We start from the raw sequence: 18,022 nt of genomic DNA, 5'->3' as shown, positions 1-18,022 counted from the left end.
CAAAGAACAAGGAGGTGTAGAAGGAGATGTCAAGCACTCCAGACAGTGGAGGCTGAGGTGACAAAGATGACAGTTCTGTGGGTGAGGACTCAGTTCTCACTGTCACCCAGGCTGACAACCAATGTGCAGCAAAGATAATAGAAAGTAGTTAAAAGTATTAGATGCAGTTGTATTTGAACCAATACCAGGTTGTATCACTGCCTTAACTGCATTAACATGTGCTGCCACAGAGTGAGTTGAGTAGCAGGTGTCTTCCAGAGACTAAATACTAACTCTCAGATTTTAGCAATGCTGGAGAAGAAATGTATCCCTCACTTTTTGGGGTCCATGTTTGCTCGGAGATGCACATAATACACTAACTGTGAGAGGTGGCAAACAGATGTGGTTACCCCTGCTCAATGCCACTTAACACCACTGCAGTATACCTACATATAGCAACCGGTATAAACAATTCATGCCATTGCATTATCGCTCTAGAATGAAAAGTATTTTAAAGCATGACATCCACCTGTATTCAAATCCAGTACCATCTGGACTAAAAAAGGAATGTATCACTGCATTAACTGCATTAACACATGCTGCCACAGAAGTAGCAGGTATGTTTCATAGATGTAATACAAGATGTCAGACTTTAGCAATGTGGTTCTCATTTGCACACTCCTTAGCAGTGTACAAATGTGTATCTCACATGCGTATGCACTTTACTAATCATCATGAAAACGTGCTGCTCACTGTGCTATAAAAATGCATATATTAGGCTTTATTCTTGCTGTTTATTGTCCACTTCTGTTGTATGATATGAAATTACATGTAGAAACATTACAAACTGAGGCCTCTATCTAACTATATGTCACATATTTAAAATAGATCCATGTGGTGGCACCCCCCCCCAAGCACTTCAACCCTGGGGTCTTGGTATTTTTTCTACAAGTATATCAGCCACACTACAGAATGTAATATAAAATGTGTGGTATCCAATGCACATCAATCTGGCAACATGCAGTACTACAGCTATTGACCCATATGCCTAAAATGCCTTATCTGCAAGACTAGTGCAGGAATCAGCATGGACCATATCCGCAGAGACACAGATGACCTTCACCACACTTAACCCTACCTGTTTTGGCTTTGTCGAGGGTAGATCTTGCTTACTGATCTTGAGAACTTCTTGGATACTGACCTCAAAATGCTGGATTATGGATAGCAGGACATACTGCCTATGCAGAGTTATCCAAGAATTAGGTCATACAGTACTACATAGATAGCTAACTGGCTCAATGACAGAGCACATGATCTCAAAGTTGGGGAGTGCACCTCCACCACTAGCTGACTCATCAGTGGAATTCCACAAGAATCTGTGCTGGCCCTTGAACTGTTTGAGAAATACTTTGCTGCAACACAGGCAACAGTATGTGGCCTGTGGTTTACCAAGTTTGCAGATGATTGTTTACTGGATACACTCTTAGAGAGTCCCCCAGTGATGGTAACATATTAAAGTAGGGGCTGACACAGAAGAACAATTGGTGACAAACTCACAGACTGAATTTTAAGCATACAATGACTCTTTGTCACCTTTGTCAATTAAGTAGCCCTGCTAATTATGATATACATAGCACCCCACCGCCAAGCTCAAATACGGTGTTATGAGAGCTGAGAACACATGTTGATAGTGATCTACACTTTCATCACTATGTGCCCACAATGGTGACACATACAATCTACATTGCACTCATCATACATATGGTCTTCACATCCAAGACCAGGTAGTCATACCTCTGCTGTACTCTACCCTTATCACACCAGTAATGGGGTACAATGCTCACATATGTCTGTACCTTACCAGACACCTGCAGTAATTGGAGAGAGCACAAGATTGTCCTGGAAGACTCTCAGGTCTCCAAACATTACATACATAGAAAGACTGATGTACCTGTCACTGTAGTCAGTATCATTCAGGCTGCTGAAAGGTGACCTATGGCTGCCCTGCAGAGCAGTCTCAGACCCTCCACATCTGGAAATGATGGACATCTGCAATTCAAATGGGACAACAATTATTTGATCCAGTGTTCTCAACCTAGTCTGTGACATAAACAGAACATGTTGGGGAGACAAATATATCTCAAAATGATTCACACTCCTCTGTAAATGGCTCCCACTACATGTGAACCAGTGCTCCTCAATGATCCAGTTCAACCACAACCTTGACAACTGGTTGGGTTATTGTAAAGTCACCACTGGAGTGGTCACCTTTGTCCCTCATGGACAGGGCCAGTTGGTCATCATCATCATCAGCCCCCCTTTTCCCATTTTTTCTACATGGGGTCGGTGTATCGTATTAACTGTCACCAACTCTCGATTCAGTGCTACACTCTTGCCTCCTTCAACACTCATGCCTGACTGTCGCAGATCTTCTTTCACACAATCCATACACCTCTTTGCTAGATGTACTCACTTCCTCTTACCTTTCTTCCTGTCTGTCCCAAATCTTCCTCACCAGATTGTCTTCTACTTTTCTGCACATGTGTCCAAACCACCATAATCTGTTGTCTTTGATCTTTTCTGCAATTTCAGATACTTTGGCTTCTGCTCTTATGTCCTCATTTCTTCATCTGTCCAACAGTGTGCATCCTACTATCCTTCTCAGGTACTTCATTTCCATCACCTCTAGCTTCTTCAACTCTGCCGTCTTTACTGCCCAGGTTTCTGTACCATACAGTAGTACCGGTCACACCACTGTCTTGTACACCCTACTTTTCAGTTTTTTTGATATTCTTCTGTCACAGACTACACCTGACACTCTATGTCAGTTGGCTGCAGCCCCTCTGATTCTAGCTTTGACCTCTTCATTCAGACTTCGCTTCTCCTCAACCATGCCTCACAGATACTTGAAGCTGTTTACCTGTTCCACTATCTTCCCGTCTCTCTTTATTCTCAGCTTCTTATGACTTCTCCAATTTGCTGCCATTCCCACTGTCTTATCTGTGCTTAATTTCATCCCACGTGCCTTCAGTTTTGCATTCCATTCTCCTATCCTTTGCTGAAGTTCTAGCTCATAGTCTACCTGTAATCCCACATCATCTGCATGCAGTAACTTTCTTGATCTATCCCCTCCGACCTGTTTGCTAATGCAGTCCATCACCAGTATGAACAGCAGTGGGCTCAGAGCTAAACCCTGGTGTAGCTTCACTCCCATTAGGAACCTCTCTGTGAGGCCAAACACTATTTGTGCTTGAGTCATTGGGTTCCTGTACATAGCCTGCACTAATTCTACCAATGTTTCTGGGACTTCAAACCACCACAGTTCGGCCCAGATCAGCTTTCTTGGGGCCTTGTCGCATGCTTTCTCCAAGTCTAGAAATGCCCAGTTGGCCTATCTCCTCATCTCTAGCTTCTTCTCAAGTATCTGTCTCACTGCAAACAGTGGATCAGTTTTATTGCATCCTGATCTGAATCCAAACTGCTCATCTCCCATCTTACATTCTACTACTCTGCATATCGGTTTTTCAATCATCCTCTCCAGAACTTTCATGCAATGTGATAGGAGTTTGATGCCTCTGTACTGCCCACAGTTGTGGATGTCCTCTTTATTCTTGTACACTGGCACCAGTATGCCTATTCTCCAGTCATATGGGCTATGCCTTTCTCTCCACACTGCTATTAGTACCCTAAGGAGCCATTTCTCTGCAATCTTACTCAGCATTTTTGAGCTCATCTGAGCCTGCTTGCTTTCCCTGACTTCATTTTCCTTTGTCCTTTTCTTACTTCTTCTAGGGTGGGCTCCTCTTCTTCTCTCATGTTAGTCTGTTTCTGGGGCAGTACAGCTTCTGTGAGGTTTTCTTCATTCAGAAGCTGCCGTTAATACTACTTCCATCTGCCTTTGTTGTCCTTTGGACTGCTGAGCAGGTTGTTGCTGGCATCCCTTATGAAGGGTGTCTGACTATCTTCTTTATCTTTCTGTCTTTACCTTGCAACCTGATATAGTTTCCTTGTGCCACTTACTGAGTCACTTTTCATAAGTTAGTAGAGTGCCTCTGATGCCCCATTCTTTGCTATTACAACTTCTTTCTTAGCTTCTATGTTAGCCGACCAGTAGTCCTTCCTAGTCTGGTCAGTCTTTTCTGTCTCCCACTTCTTCCTGCACTCCTTCTTTCTTTTGATGACTTCCTGGACTTCTGCATTCCACCCCAGCTTTCCTTATGTACCTTATTTCCATACTTGGCTAGGCCGCATACCTTTTCTGTAGTCCTAACACATGCTGTTTTTAGGCAATGCCATTCTTGTTCAACTCCACCTATTTCCTCCTATTCTTGAGGTGATAGAGCTCTGAGTAATTCCTTGAACTGTTACACTTTCTCTCCAGTCAACTTCCAGGTCTTCATCCTGGCCTTTGTTGACCTTAGAGTCTTCTCAGACCACTGCTTGCAGCTGATTGTGGCAACCAGTAGTTTATGCTGTAGGCTGACTGTTTCACTGGGAATGACCTTGCATTCATGAATTGTACCTCAGTGCATTTTCCTTACTAGGAGGAAGTCTACCTGGGTTGCATGTTGGCTACTCTTGCATGTAATCTTGTGACTGTCTTTCTTTCTGATCCATGTGTGGCTACTATCAAGTCATTTGCCAGAAGTCTAGAATGGCTTTTCCTTCTTTATTCCTGTTGCCTCACCCATGTGGACCCAGGCAGTCATCATATCATGTTTAGTCTGTCCCAATATGTGCATTCAAGTCACCCATTATCAACACCAATTCACGTAGCCCTTCTTTATTTAGTAAGTCCTCCAACTGCTGTCTGAATGTACTCTTTTCCTCACTATCATAACCCTGCTGTGAGGCATAAGCTGAGATTATGAATACTGCCCTATCATTACACTGGAGTCTGATTACCATGAGTCTGTCATTAATTCTGATGATATCTCTCACTGCCTTCTGAAGCCTCTCTCTCACCACAATTCCTACAACATTTCTAGCCTGCCCTCCACCTGAGTAGTAGAGTCTGGATCACAAGCCAAGTGGCTTTGCTGCACTGCCCTCCATCTTGTCTCTTGGATACATAGGATGGCCATCCTCCTCTGTATCATCATGGTATCCACTTCCAAGTTGCATTCTGTCAGTGAACCTACATTAAGTGTAGCAATTCTCAGTTCATGTTTGGCAGGTTGGTTGGTTTTATGTCTAGCTTTTACTCAACAGAGCTATCCCAGGTAATCCATATCAGTTGTTGCTGCTCACAAACACAGTCTGCTAAAAATAACCATCCAACTATGTTCAATTAGAGTACTTGTGTTTTCACACAGTTAGGCCTCTAAACACCCTGGTGCTATTAGGTCAGTAGCATCATATGAACCTGTTAAGCTATATGCCTATACAGGCCTCCCAACCTGTTGTCCTCCAAATGGTCATCTGATGTCATCTACTATAGGTTCACCTGCACTCCTGTATAAATCAGACTTGTGCCATGGAGCTTGTGTTGACTATTATGTTCTGTGTCTACTTAGATAGGTTGAGGTTCTGTTCTCGCTGCAGCTAACTTTTTGTGTGCATGTGTGTGTCTGGACACCATCACAGAAGTGTGTATACTACAGTTACTGTTCCAATGCCATGCAATGACAGTATTTTGATATTTGCTCATGCCTGCATATCAATTTCATACAGTCCTCCCAACATCTTATATCCCACATGACCTTCTGATGTCATCTACTATAATATCACCTGCACTGTTTTGTAAATCAGACTTGTGCAGTGGGTCTTGCATTAAGTACCATGTTCTGTAGTCTGTGTACTTAGATAGGGAGGGGTTCCGTTCTCATTGTAGTCAACATGGTGCGTGTGTGTGTGTGTGTGTGTGTGTGTGTGTGTGTGAGTGTGTGTGTGTGTGTGTGTGTGTGTGTGTGTGTGTGTGTGTGTGTGTGTGTGTGTGTGTGTGTGTGTGTGTGTGTGTGTTGCTGTTGCTTGGCATTACAGATAGCATTTTATACCAGCATGTGGGACATTATCTTCTCCTCTACAGGCACTGCTGATGTCAAGTGTTTTCTGGCACACTCCTAGTCAGACTTGAGCTGTGGGGTTTGCATAAAGTACTGTGTTCTGTAGTCTGTATACTTAGATATGTAGGGGGGGTCTATTCATATTGCAGTCAAGTGTGTGTGTGTGTGTGTGTGTGTGTGTGTGTGTGTGTGTGTGTGTGTGAGTGTGTGTGTGTGTGTATGTGTGTGTGAGCTGTGGTTTGACATTAGAGAGAGCATTTTACACCAGCATGTGGGACACTGTTAACCTCTTCTCAACAGACACTGCTGATGTCATCAGCTATATCAAATTTTTGGATATACAGTTCTCTCACCAGGGCAGGGTCTGAGACTTCTCCGGGGCCAGAGAGAAGTCACTTCATCCTATACAATAAAGTTTACAGTGACATGGCATTTTATCAATCTAGATACATCATGCCATGATGTGTAGTCCATGTGTTATCTTATTGAGAAAGCACTGTGATGTCTTCAACTGCTACATGTGTCTGGTAAGGTACATGTAAAAAAGAGCATTATACTCTATCAGTGCTGTAACAAAGTTTGACTACAGCACTGTCATACAATCCTAAGATCTCAATATGATGACTTGAATAATTATTTGCACAACATATCCTTTCAATAGCAGTGTGCACACTTGGTGGTCAAAGTTCAGATTGCTATCTAAATGTGTTCCCAGTGCTTGTGTCACTTGGTTTCTGCATAGCATGACTGTTGTCAATGCTGTGATTACCACAGAACTCCATTTTTCACACAGAAAATATTACAAACACACATTTCTGCATTTATTTGTACATAGTGTGTCTTTGTCGCCACTCAGTTGTGTGTGTTAGCTCCTCCTGTACTATGTTATTACCATTGGTGGACCCAATGATTGCATACAACATGCATGAATCTGCAAACTTAGTAAACCAAATGCCATATACTTTTTCCAGAACTGTTGAGAAATACAGTTTAATTAATGAAGGGTCAAAGCACAGATCCCTGGGGTTTGCCAGTGGTGACAGCTCTGTTTGTGCAGTTTGATTCACCAACTTTTGCATGATGTGTTCTTTCAATGAGTCAGTTGTTTACCCATCAACTGACTTAAGGTTTAAACCCCAGCTTAGTGGTTTTCTCACTGATACCTGCATGTATGATTGTGTCAAACCCCTAGGCCAGATCACAATAGGCAGTATGCACTGTTTTACCTTCATCCAGGCCTATTACATGGAATCAGTGTGCCATGACAACATCATAGATCACCTATGGTGTGACCCATCCCATACACCTTTCTGATATGTTTGAATACACAGTTTAACATGCCTTCCACATGGCCTATGTTCCCATACAAGGATGCATATCAACATGCATCCACCTGAATTGGGGGGAAACACCTGATGCATACATGTATAGAGACATCCTGACTCTCCTTGACTGTGAGATAGACCGGCTTGTCATCATGGACCTCTTCTACATTTCCACTAGTAATATTCCAAGTTTGTGCAACATACATGTGTGAGGTGTTACTGCTACATCAGGTCCATTACATCTGATAGATGCACTCAAAGAGGTTATTGAAGGCATGCATGATGACAGTATCATCCTGTGAAACTTTAATAGGTCAAGGCATTGAATACAAAGCTACACTGAGGTATTCAGCCAGCACTGTCATATGTGTCCATAAACAGCTAAATGGGTAGATCAGTGTATGACATACATGGCATCTTGCTATATTGAAATGTGTGATGTGAAATATACCTCAGGTCCAGTGATCAGGTCAGTAAATCAGGGGTATCTGCTAGGCCCTTTCTTGCCCATTAGTTAAGTGATGGACATCACAGATGACATACCCATGCTGTGTCCAAACATCTGCCTGAAGTACTGCATCTTGTGGGCAATCATTGACTCCAAGTGTGATATTAGTATGATACATACAGTATCAACACATACCAAAGAATGCTGCCATAGACATGACAATACCTGAACTGAAATGACACATGGAGGGATCTGTTGAATCAGGAAACAGCCACATCACCCAAGTATAATGTGAACATCACACCCTATAATCAGACCAATAGGTATGTGACCTGCGACCTAGGGTAGATGGTAAGTGGTACATCTACCAGCATGTGGTCACAGTACTGAATACTACTCCCCTGAATGTAACGCAAGTACTGGGAATGTGAAGAACATGCACATCAGTGGCCATAATAACATCATGGTTCCCAGCCATCATCTCACCAATAACCGTGTGTGTGTGTGTACAATGCACCCTTCTTAATGTACCTCCATACACATCTTCCAGTGATGTGTAACTGAACTGTACCACCTTTGTCACAGTAAGCTCTCAAACAGCTTATTTGCCATACCTAGGTATTCTTTCTGTCGATATACGACTGTCTGATGATGTGAAACACCAATCAAGTTGTTACACCAGATTCATGTGTGCTACCTGTTCAACGTATGCACACACTGCATACATAGGTGTTTGACATTAATGGCATGTATGTCATTCATGACATTGTGGATTGTCCCATAGATATATGCTATACACACAAAGCACCTAGTCTGTGTTGCCCACACTGTCACATACAGGTATAGTAGTGTCCCCCCTAACACCTCTTCTGGGTATTACAATACCAGGAAAGTGTGTGTGGTTATCCTCAAAGAGTATGGATGTAGCATAATAGCTGTTAACTGTGTGTGTGTGTGTGTGTGTGTGTGTGTGTGTGTGTGTGTGTGTGTGTGTGTGTGTGTGTGTGTGTATGTGTGTGTGTGTGTGTGTGTGTGTGTGTGTGTGTGTGTTTAGGCTAATTTCTTAAAACTCCACATCACATATGTTATGTCAGAGGCATGGGATTAGTGGTGGTATTATTCTGATATTGTCCATGAATGCCATTGGTTCTTGTAATGTTTGCCATGATCCTTTACCTGTGGCCACCTTGCTGGAGACCTCTGCTGGGAGTATGCTCATATTCAGGTATGTCCGTATGCACAGCTTCTCAATATGTACCCTACTGCAATTGTATGTCAAACTGCAGACAGATGTCCTCTGCATTATTCATTTAAGGATGCTTATCTCACACACATATCCTCCCCATTGTTATGTCACCTTGTGTGGCAGTCACAAACAACACATTTTCACTGTACAGTCCATACTGCACCATATAGATATGTGCTTGGTGTTGCTGCTAAAACCATTTCCACTGACATTTTCTCCTCTGATGTACATGGGGGAGTTTCACCTGTACTCTTTCAATGCGTCTGTTCCTACAATTCATCTGTGTGTCCCTATTCAATGCACACACTTCCCTTGACTGATCATTTTGCATGGCAGTCCCATGTCCTGTTACAGATCATTAACACAGCTTCAGTACAGAATGCCAGGAATGGACTATCACACTACACTGTACTGTAGGTACACTGTCCTGTACTTTGTTTGTTCCATATACGTCAACATTCATAACTCTCAACTGTTCAGATATTCCCAGGATGTGCAGATGTTTTCTTTATCAAATATCTGGCTTTCTGTCATATCACTGTGATGATCTCTGGGCTGATGTGACTCAATATTAGATAGATTTGAGTGCATGCCTCTCAACTGTCCTGATCTATGCAGCATAACCAGTTTTTGTCTCATATTTATGTGTCTTTTCTTCATAACAGTTTTGTTCTTGCAAATTATTGGCATGTCATTGCAGAATGTAGTCAGAAATAGATGACTGATATTTGAGTTTCAAACTTCATGCTCTTCAAAAAGTTCATGCTAATATACAACCTATATATTCTATTTACTTTCTAAGTTTGGAAGTGCAATATTAAACATCTTTCCCTATATCTGACCCTTTGTCCCAACATTTTTATGGCTTTGTCCACATTTCTTGCTCTAAGAGGTTGAGAGTGTTACATTCAAACACATTCCCATGTGACATCTCTGTCACATGCGTCCCTATTACTGGTTATTTGCCTATCATTAAGTTGGTCTCTGTGCAGATGAGTTGCACTAACAGAATGGCATCTATTTGTAAAGCCCTGATGATCATTGTAGCATTTTGAGCAAACACGTACATTGTAGATGCTCTGCCTTACATAGAATTGCCATCTGCATTCTCTTAAAAGGTTTTACAGCCAGCAACACTGTTACAAGCCATGAAACCTAGCTTAGGGACACCACGACTCATTAATATCCATTATGTGCTGATGTGAGCAGTACATCATTGAGCTAACACGTAAACTCCATGTAGGCTCTGCACGAAGCCTACATGGAGTTTACTGAATCCCCAGGAAGAGCTTTATTTTTGAGTGATATGTTGTTTTAGGCATATAAAACAGAAACCATACTCTTCATCTGCATTGTATAATTACAGTCCGTACTCAGCAAAATCCTTCATTTTAAAACTGTTTAGATGTCATAGCAAAGAACCAGTTCTGCCACACAGAAATTGAGTTGAACAGGTTAAATACTGATGCAGTTTACACTAACTTTTGACAAAAATATGATCTGCAGAAGTTAAACAAATAACTATACTACTCAGTAAGTGGCAAAGAAAGAGAAAAATGGAAAAAAAAGTTCCTTTTTACTTAATTTCTAACTCAGATGCAACATTTTCTTCTGCAACCCAGTGTAAATTATAAAGAAAAGCAATTAGAGTGTTGGCATTCCTCATTTGCAAACTAACATATCTGCATTTTAAACAGCAGTTTTTGGTGGTGTTCTATTATAACAGATAGCAGACAGAACCCTCCATACAGGAATGCAGTCACACTCACTCCTCTGCTATGTAATAATGTACTACAAATATTAACAACCAAGCTAAAGAAAGATTAGTACTGACAAAACTTCCAAAAAACAAATACTTGTTCAGTACTAAATTGAAATTTGGAAAACCAAGAGTAAATGCACATAATTGGTGATAAAGATAAAATGTAACTTTTTCCCACCTTTATAGAGATAGTTTAATGAGTAAATCTCAAATCTGTATAAGACATACCAAAAAATAAAATTATTCATAAAAATCCATGCAACTGAAACATTTCAGATCAATTCAACTTAAAATTTGAAAATGGCAATATCTAAAAAGCAAATGCTACTGTGCAACATTTCAAAATATATAGCATCAGAACTAGATTTCCTGCATATATTCTATGGGGTTAAATAATAATCCAGTGGTATACCTTAAGCAAAATGAGCAAAAGCTTTACTGAGATATAAGAAATTCTGTTTAATAAATTCTATCCAGAGAGGCACTTCAGTATCTGTTCACTGTGATGGGCATAGAACTTGTCAAATTTGAACCTAATAAGTTTATTATGTAAAATCTTTGAGAAGATTATGAATGCCTTAAAAGAAACAGGAAAAATAGCAACATCTTATTATCTCTGTCTCCTGAATATAAATCATTTTAATGAATATGTCTTTGTTGCACAAAACGATGGCTAACAGCTATTATACTCTATGTCGACTTAATAAGTAAATATGATTCAAAAACATCAAATCTGATTCAAAGTCATACTTTTATATTGTAGACCACTTATCAAAGCTACATCAACATTGTAAAGTGGAATAACACCTTGCTATATAACATGTAACAGCTGATACAATTACCTCAAGAAAAATAATGACAAATGAATATTTCTTGCAGGTTCTGTTAAAGTGCAGTGTTAAAACCATTAACTTTAATTCATTTGTTCACAGTACATGCTTTACCAAATTCATGGTTGCATGGGAGCAGACTATTTAAAAGCAAAGAAATGTGACATAGCCCCCCCCAACATCAATAAATAAATAAATAAATAATCCTTTACATAACAATGCCTCTGAGAAAACCATTTCTATTTGACAATACTTTATGTATGACTAAAGCAATATGACACAACACATAACACAATGCAAAAGTTCAGATTTAGCCAACCTTTAAAATCTTGAAGAGAAATAGTTGTTCTTTTAGTATATAAGTTTACATTTACTCACTTCAGAAGAAAAGTAAAAGACATAAGATACACAATTAATATTCATACCTTCATAACAGAACAGGCAGAAACATTGAAAAGTAGAGACTGTGTTACAGTGCAGAGTCTCCGCAACACTTTTAAATTGGCTAGCTCAAATAGTGATTCTCCCCTATGAAATAGCTAAACTTACACCAAATTAAAATGCTATTTTTATCTTGTTCTTGTCTCTCTGCAAATGCAATTAAAATGCAAAGATGATTCACAAATGGGTATAATGAAGTAAAATAGTTTGGTTACAAAAGTACTTAAAAGACATTTTAACCTAATTACATTAAATAGACTACTAGGAACTGTTGCTAGTGCAGTGTATTACATAGTTAGTCTTGATTCACTATTTAAGTCTTAATTCCCCATACACCTAAAACAAAATCTTAGAAACTGCTAACTTAATCTTGAAGAGAATATTTTTGGAAAATGAAGGACAAGACTATTGAATATGTCAGCATGTTTTGAAAAATATATACGAAAAACTGAAAAAGAGAACACATAAAATATAATCTTGAAAATTGTGACAAACTGGATTTTAGGCTAACAATGTGTATGCCTAAAATTCAGGAACTGCATTGCTCTCATCCACTCATTAACAAATGACACACTTATTTTCAGCTGCAGTAGACTACGGAAGTCAGTAGTGGTGCATAACTTAATTACTAAAACTTTTGATGTTATGAAGATGTTATCCTCCAAAAAAAGGAAGCCAATCTGGTGGTCCCCTGCCACAAACAAATTCTACAACAGAAGAAAGAAACTGCTGCAAAAAAGAGTCAAATCCCATGACTGGAGGAACTCCCTGGTCAGCCTCAGTAAGAAGTCACACGGTCCAGGGTTCTAAACCTTGTCATCACAATAAACAAAACATGCTGGAGGAATAGGTTCCTGACCCAGAGACTCCCCAGACTCTGGAATAGCCTGCCCATACATGTCAAGCAGAGCATCTCTTTGGCCCTCTTCAAAAGGAACCTTAATGATTGGATGGGAGAAAGGAAATTCACCCCAGGCATCACGTCCATCACCCTGCTAGACAGGGCTCCAGGGAAGTAAATAGTGTGGTAAGAAATAGCCAGGGAATTCTTATGGCTAGGCTTCTATAGATCCTAAGGCCGATAGCCTAGTACCAACCAATGAATCAATGAACCTAAGTTGAGATCCATCATAAAATCCTCCAAAGCTAGTTATGAAAACAAAATCACCACTGTTTCTAAAGACAACCGAAAAGCATTATATAGCTATGTCAACAATCTCAATGGCAACACTCAGATCTGCTCTGAGTTACAGCACAATGGCACTAAATATACAGAACCAACTGATATTGCCGACATCCTGGCAGGTAGGTTCAGTGCTAACTTTACCCCTCTCTCACCGGCTAAAGGGCCCATCTCTATACCAGAAGAATGTAAAGTGCCTGTAATAACAGCTGCACAGGTAAAAAACACACTTTCTAAAGCCAAGAACACAGCATCCATGGGACCCAACAACATCCTAGGCTGTGTTCTACACAACCTACAAAACGAACTGGCACCCCACCTAAGTGCAATATTCAGTCCTAGCCTCACCTCAGGCTTGGTGCCTACTGAATGGTGCACAGCAACGGTTATACCACTCCACAAAGGGGGATCCACCCCCGGGAACTACCACCCCATTAGCCTGACGAGCCTGGTCTGCAAGGCCATGGAACATATCATCATGGAACTTATAAACAAAGATATCGGTAAACTCCAAACTCTGAACCCCACTCAGTTCGGGTTTGTAAAAGGCAGATCACGTCTCCTAAACCTGATAGACTTCTTTGAAGCAGTCACCAAAGCAGTAGATGAGAGGAAGGTGGTTCACACAGCCTATCTAGATCTCGCCAAGGCTTTCAACACCATCCCCCACTCTGGAATTATAGATAAACTCACTAAACTAGGTATAAATCTCTATGTCACAAGATGGGTTGCCATCTGGCTCACTGAAAGAACTCACACTGTGGAAGTAGCAGACTCCAAGTCCGACTTCAGACCAGTGACAAGTGGAGTACCACAGGGTTCAGTCCTGGGTCCTCTCCTCTTTGGTATCATCTTCTCTGAAGTACAGGCTAACACAGAAGGTCTTTGGCTAATGAAGTTTGCAGATGACTGCAAACTAGGAGCCATAATCGAAACTCCTAAAGATATGGACATCCTACAAAAGGGCCTCACTGAGACAGATGCCTGATGTCAAAGCCATGGCCTCAAGCTCAATGCCAAAAAGTGCATTGTTATCCCTTTTGGTAAAAACTCTGCACCCATGAACTACCACATAGGCGGTAGTCTACTTAACACCAAAAGTGTGATAAGAGACCTCGAGACACAGGTGAACAGTAGTCTCTCTTTTGACAATCACATTTCCACAGTAGTCAGGAAATCCTTTTACATGCCACACCTCCTCACAAAACGTTTCTCATCCAGGAAAAAAGAGGTAATTGTTCCCCTCTACTTATCACTCATTCGACCCATTATAGAGTACAATGCCCCTTTTGGTATGTACCTCACAAGACATCTACAACAACTGGAAAGGCCACAGAAATACCTCACAAAGAGGATTACCAGCCTCAAACAGATGTCCTACGCAGACCATCTCAAAAAACTCCAGCTTTACTCCATCGCATATTGCCTACTCAGAAGTGATTTCTGCCTAACATACAAAGCTTTGTCAAACCCAGATCTGTTGGACATGCTCCACTTAAAGAAATCCCAATCCCTCCAAGCTACATGCACTAGGGATCTAAACCTTGTCACCACAATAAACAGAACATGAGGAGGGATAGATTCTTGTCCCAGAGACTTCCCATACTCTGGAACAAATTATCTATCTATATCAAACAAAGCTTCTCATTAGCACGCTTCAAGGAAAATCTAGTGCAGTGTATTACATAGTTAGTCTTGATTCACTATTTAAGTCTTAATTCCCCATACACCTAAAACAAAATCTTAGAAACTGCTAACTTAATCTTGAAGAGAATATTTTTGGAAAATGAAGGACAAGACTATTGAATATGTCAGCATGTTTTGAAAAATATATACGAAAAACTGAAAAAGAGAACACATAAAATATAATCTTGAAAACTGTGACAAACTGGATTTTAGGCTAACAATGTGTATGCCTAAAATTCAGGAACTGCATTGCTCTCATCCACTCATTAACAAATGACACACTTATTTTCAGCTGCAGTAGACTACGGAAGTCAGTAGTGGTGCATAACTTAATTACTAAAACTTTTGATGTTATGAAGATGTTATCCTCCAAAAAAAGGAAGCCAATCTGGTGGTCCCCTGCCACAAACAAATTCTACAACAGAAGAAAGAAACTGCTGCAAAAAAGAGTCAAATCCCATGACTGGAGGAACTCCTGGTCAGCCTCAGTAAGAAGTCACACGGTCCAGGGTTCTAAACCTTGTCATCACAATAAACAAAACATGCTGGAGGAATAGGTTCCTGACCCAGAGACTCCCCAGACTCTGGAATAGCCTGCCCATACATGTCAAGCAGAGCATCTCTTTGGCCCTCTTCAAAAGGAACCTTAATGATTGGATGGGAGAAAGGAAATTCACCCCAGGCATCACGTCCATCACCCTGCTAGACAGGGCTCCAGGGAAGTAAATAGTGTGGTAAGAAATAGCCAGGGAATTCTTATGGCTAGGCTTCTATAGATCCTAAGGCCGATAGCCTAGTACCAACCAATGAATCAATGAACCTAAGTTGAGATCCATCATAAAATCCTCCAAAGCTAGTTATGAAAACAAAATCACCACTGTTTCTAAAGACAACCGAAAAGCATTATATAGCTATGTCAACAATCTCAATGGCAACACTCAGATCTGCTCTGAGTTACAGCACAATGGCACTAAATATACAGAACCAACTGATATTGCCAACATCCTGGCAGGTAGGTTCAGTGCTAACTTTACCCCTCTCTCACCGGCTAAAGGGCCCATCTCTATACCAGAAGAATGTAAAGTGCCTGTAATAACAGCTGCACAGGTAAAAAACACACTTTCTAAAGCCAAGAACACAACATCCATGGGACCCAACAACATCCTAGGCTGTGTTCTACACGACTTACAAAACGAACTGGCACCCCACCTAAGTGCAATGTTCAGTCCTAGCCTCACCTCAGGCTTGGTGCCTTCTGAATGGTGCACAGCAACGGTTATACCACTCCACAAAGGGGAATCCACCCCCGGGAACTACCACCCCATTAGCCTGACGAGCCTGGTCTGCAAGGCCATGGAACATATCATCATGGAACTTATAAACAAAGATATCGGTAAACTCCAAACTCTGAACCCCACTCAGTTCGGGTTTGTAAAAGGCAGATCACGTCTCCTAAACCTGATAGACTTCTTTGAAGCAGTCACCAAAGCAGTAGATGAGAGGAAGGTGGTTCACACAGCCTATCTAGATCTCGCCAAGGCTTTCAACACCATCCCCCACTCTGGAATTATAGATAAACTCACTAAACTAGGTATAAATCCCTATGTCACAAGATGGGTTGCCATCTGGCTCACTGAAAGAACTCACACTGTGGAAGTAGCAGACTCCAAGTCCGACTTCAGACCAGTGACAAGTGGAGTACCACAGGGTTCAGTCCTGGGTCCTCTCCTCTTTGGTATCATCTTCTCTGAAGTACAGGCTAACACAGAAGGTCTTTGGCTAATGAAGTTTGCAGATGACTGCAAACTAGGAGCCATAATCGAAACTCCTAAAGATATGGACATCCTACAAAAGGGCCTCACTGAGACAGATGCCTGATGTCAAAGCCATGGCCTCAAGCTCAATGCCAAAATGTGCATTGTTATCCCTTTTGGTAAAAACTCTGCACCCATGAACTACCACATAGGCGGTAGTCTACTTAACACCAAAAGTGTGATAAGAGACCTTGAGACACAGGTGAACAGTAGTCTCTCTTTTGACAATCACATTTCCACAGTAGTCAGGAAATCCTTTTACATGCCACACCTCCTCACAAAAGGTTTCTCATCCAGGAAAAAAGAGGTAATTGTTCCCCTCTACTTATCACTCATTCAACCCATTATAGAGTACAATGCCCCTTTTGGTATGTACCTCACAAGACATCTACAACAACTGGAAAGGCCACAGAAATACCTCACAAAGAGGATTACCAGCCTCAAACAGATGTCCTACGCAGACCATCTCAAAAAACTCCAGCTTTACTCCATCGCATATTGCCTACTCAGAAGTGATTTCTGCCTAACATACAAAGCTTTGTCAAACCCAGATCTGTTGGACATGCTCCACTTAAAGAAATCCCAATCCCTCCAAGCTACATGCACTAGGGATCTAAACCTTGTCACCACAATAAACAGAACATGAGGAGGGATAGATTCTTGTCCCAGAGACTTCCCATACTCTGGAACAAATTATCTATCTATATCAAACAAAGCTTCTCATTAGCACGCTTCAAGAAAAATCTTGATGATTGGATGGGAAATAGGAAATTCACCCCAGGGATCACTTCTGTGGCTCTGCCCGACAGGGGCACAGGAAAATAATTTTATTGAGTGGCAAAAGCCAGGGTACCTTTTTGGCTAGGCTTATATAGGCCCTAGTGCCAATAGCCTAGTACCTACCTATGACCCTATGAACCTATGTGGATGTGCAAGCTGAAATGTAAAATAAACTTATACCAAAATAAAATGCTATTTGGCAATCACTTTACTCTGTGTCATACAAAATGCTCAGAGGCAACCTATGTTTTGCATACAGAACAATCTCTTACTCAGCTTTAATGGAAATGCTGCACATTCACAAGATTTAAGTGTAATTTGGACAATTGGATAGGTAACTGAAATTTGGTCTAGGGGTTCCACCTGTATCTCCCTTGGACAGGGGCAATAGGTACTAATTTTAGTGTCTGCTTGAACTGGATATCTTTGGGAACACTGGTTGAACTTGGCTAGGCCTGTAAGAATCCTGGAGCCATTAGCCTACTAACCTCCTATGATCCTATGAACATTGTTGCAATTTATT

Source organism: Protopterus annectens, chromosome 4.part0, assembly GCF_019279795.1.
Source record: "Protopterus annectens isolate FY-2018-M chromosome 4.part0, PAN1.0, whole genome shotgun sequence".
NCBI lineage: Eukaryota > Metazoa > Chordata > Ceratodontiformes > Protopteridae > Protopterus > Protopterus annectens.
The sequence above is the reverse complement of the archived record's forward strand: the minus strand, read 5'-3'. Positions refer to the sequence as shown.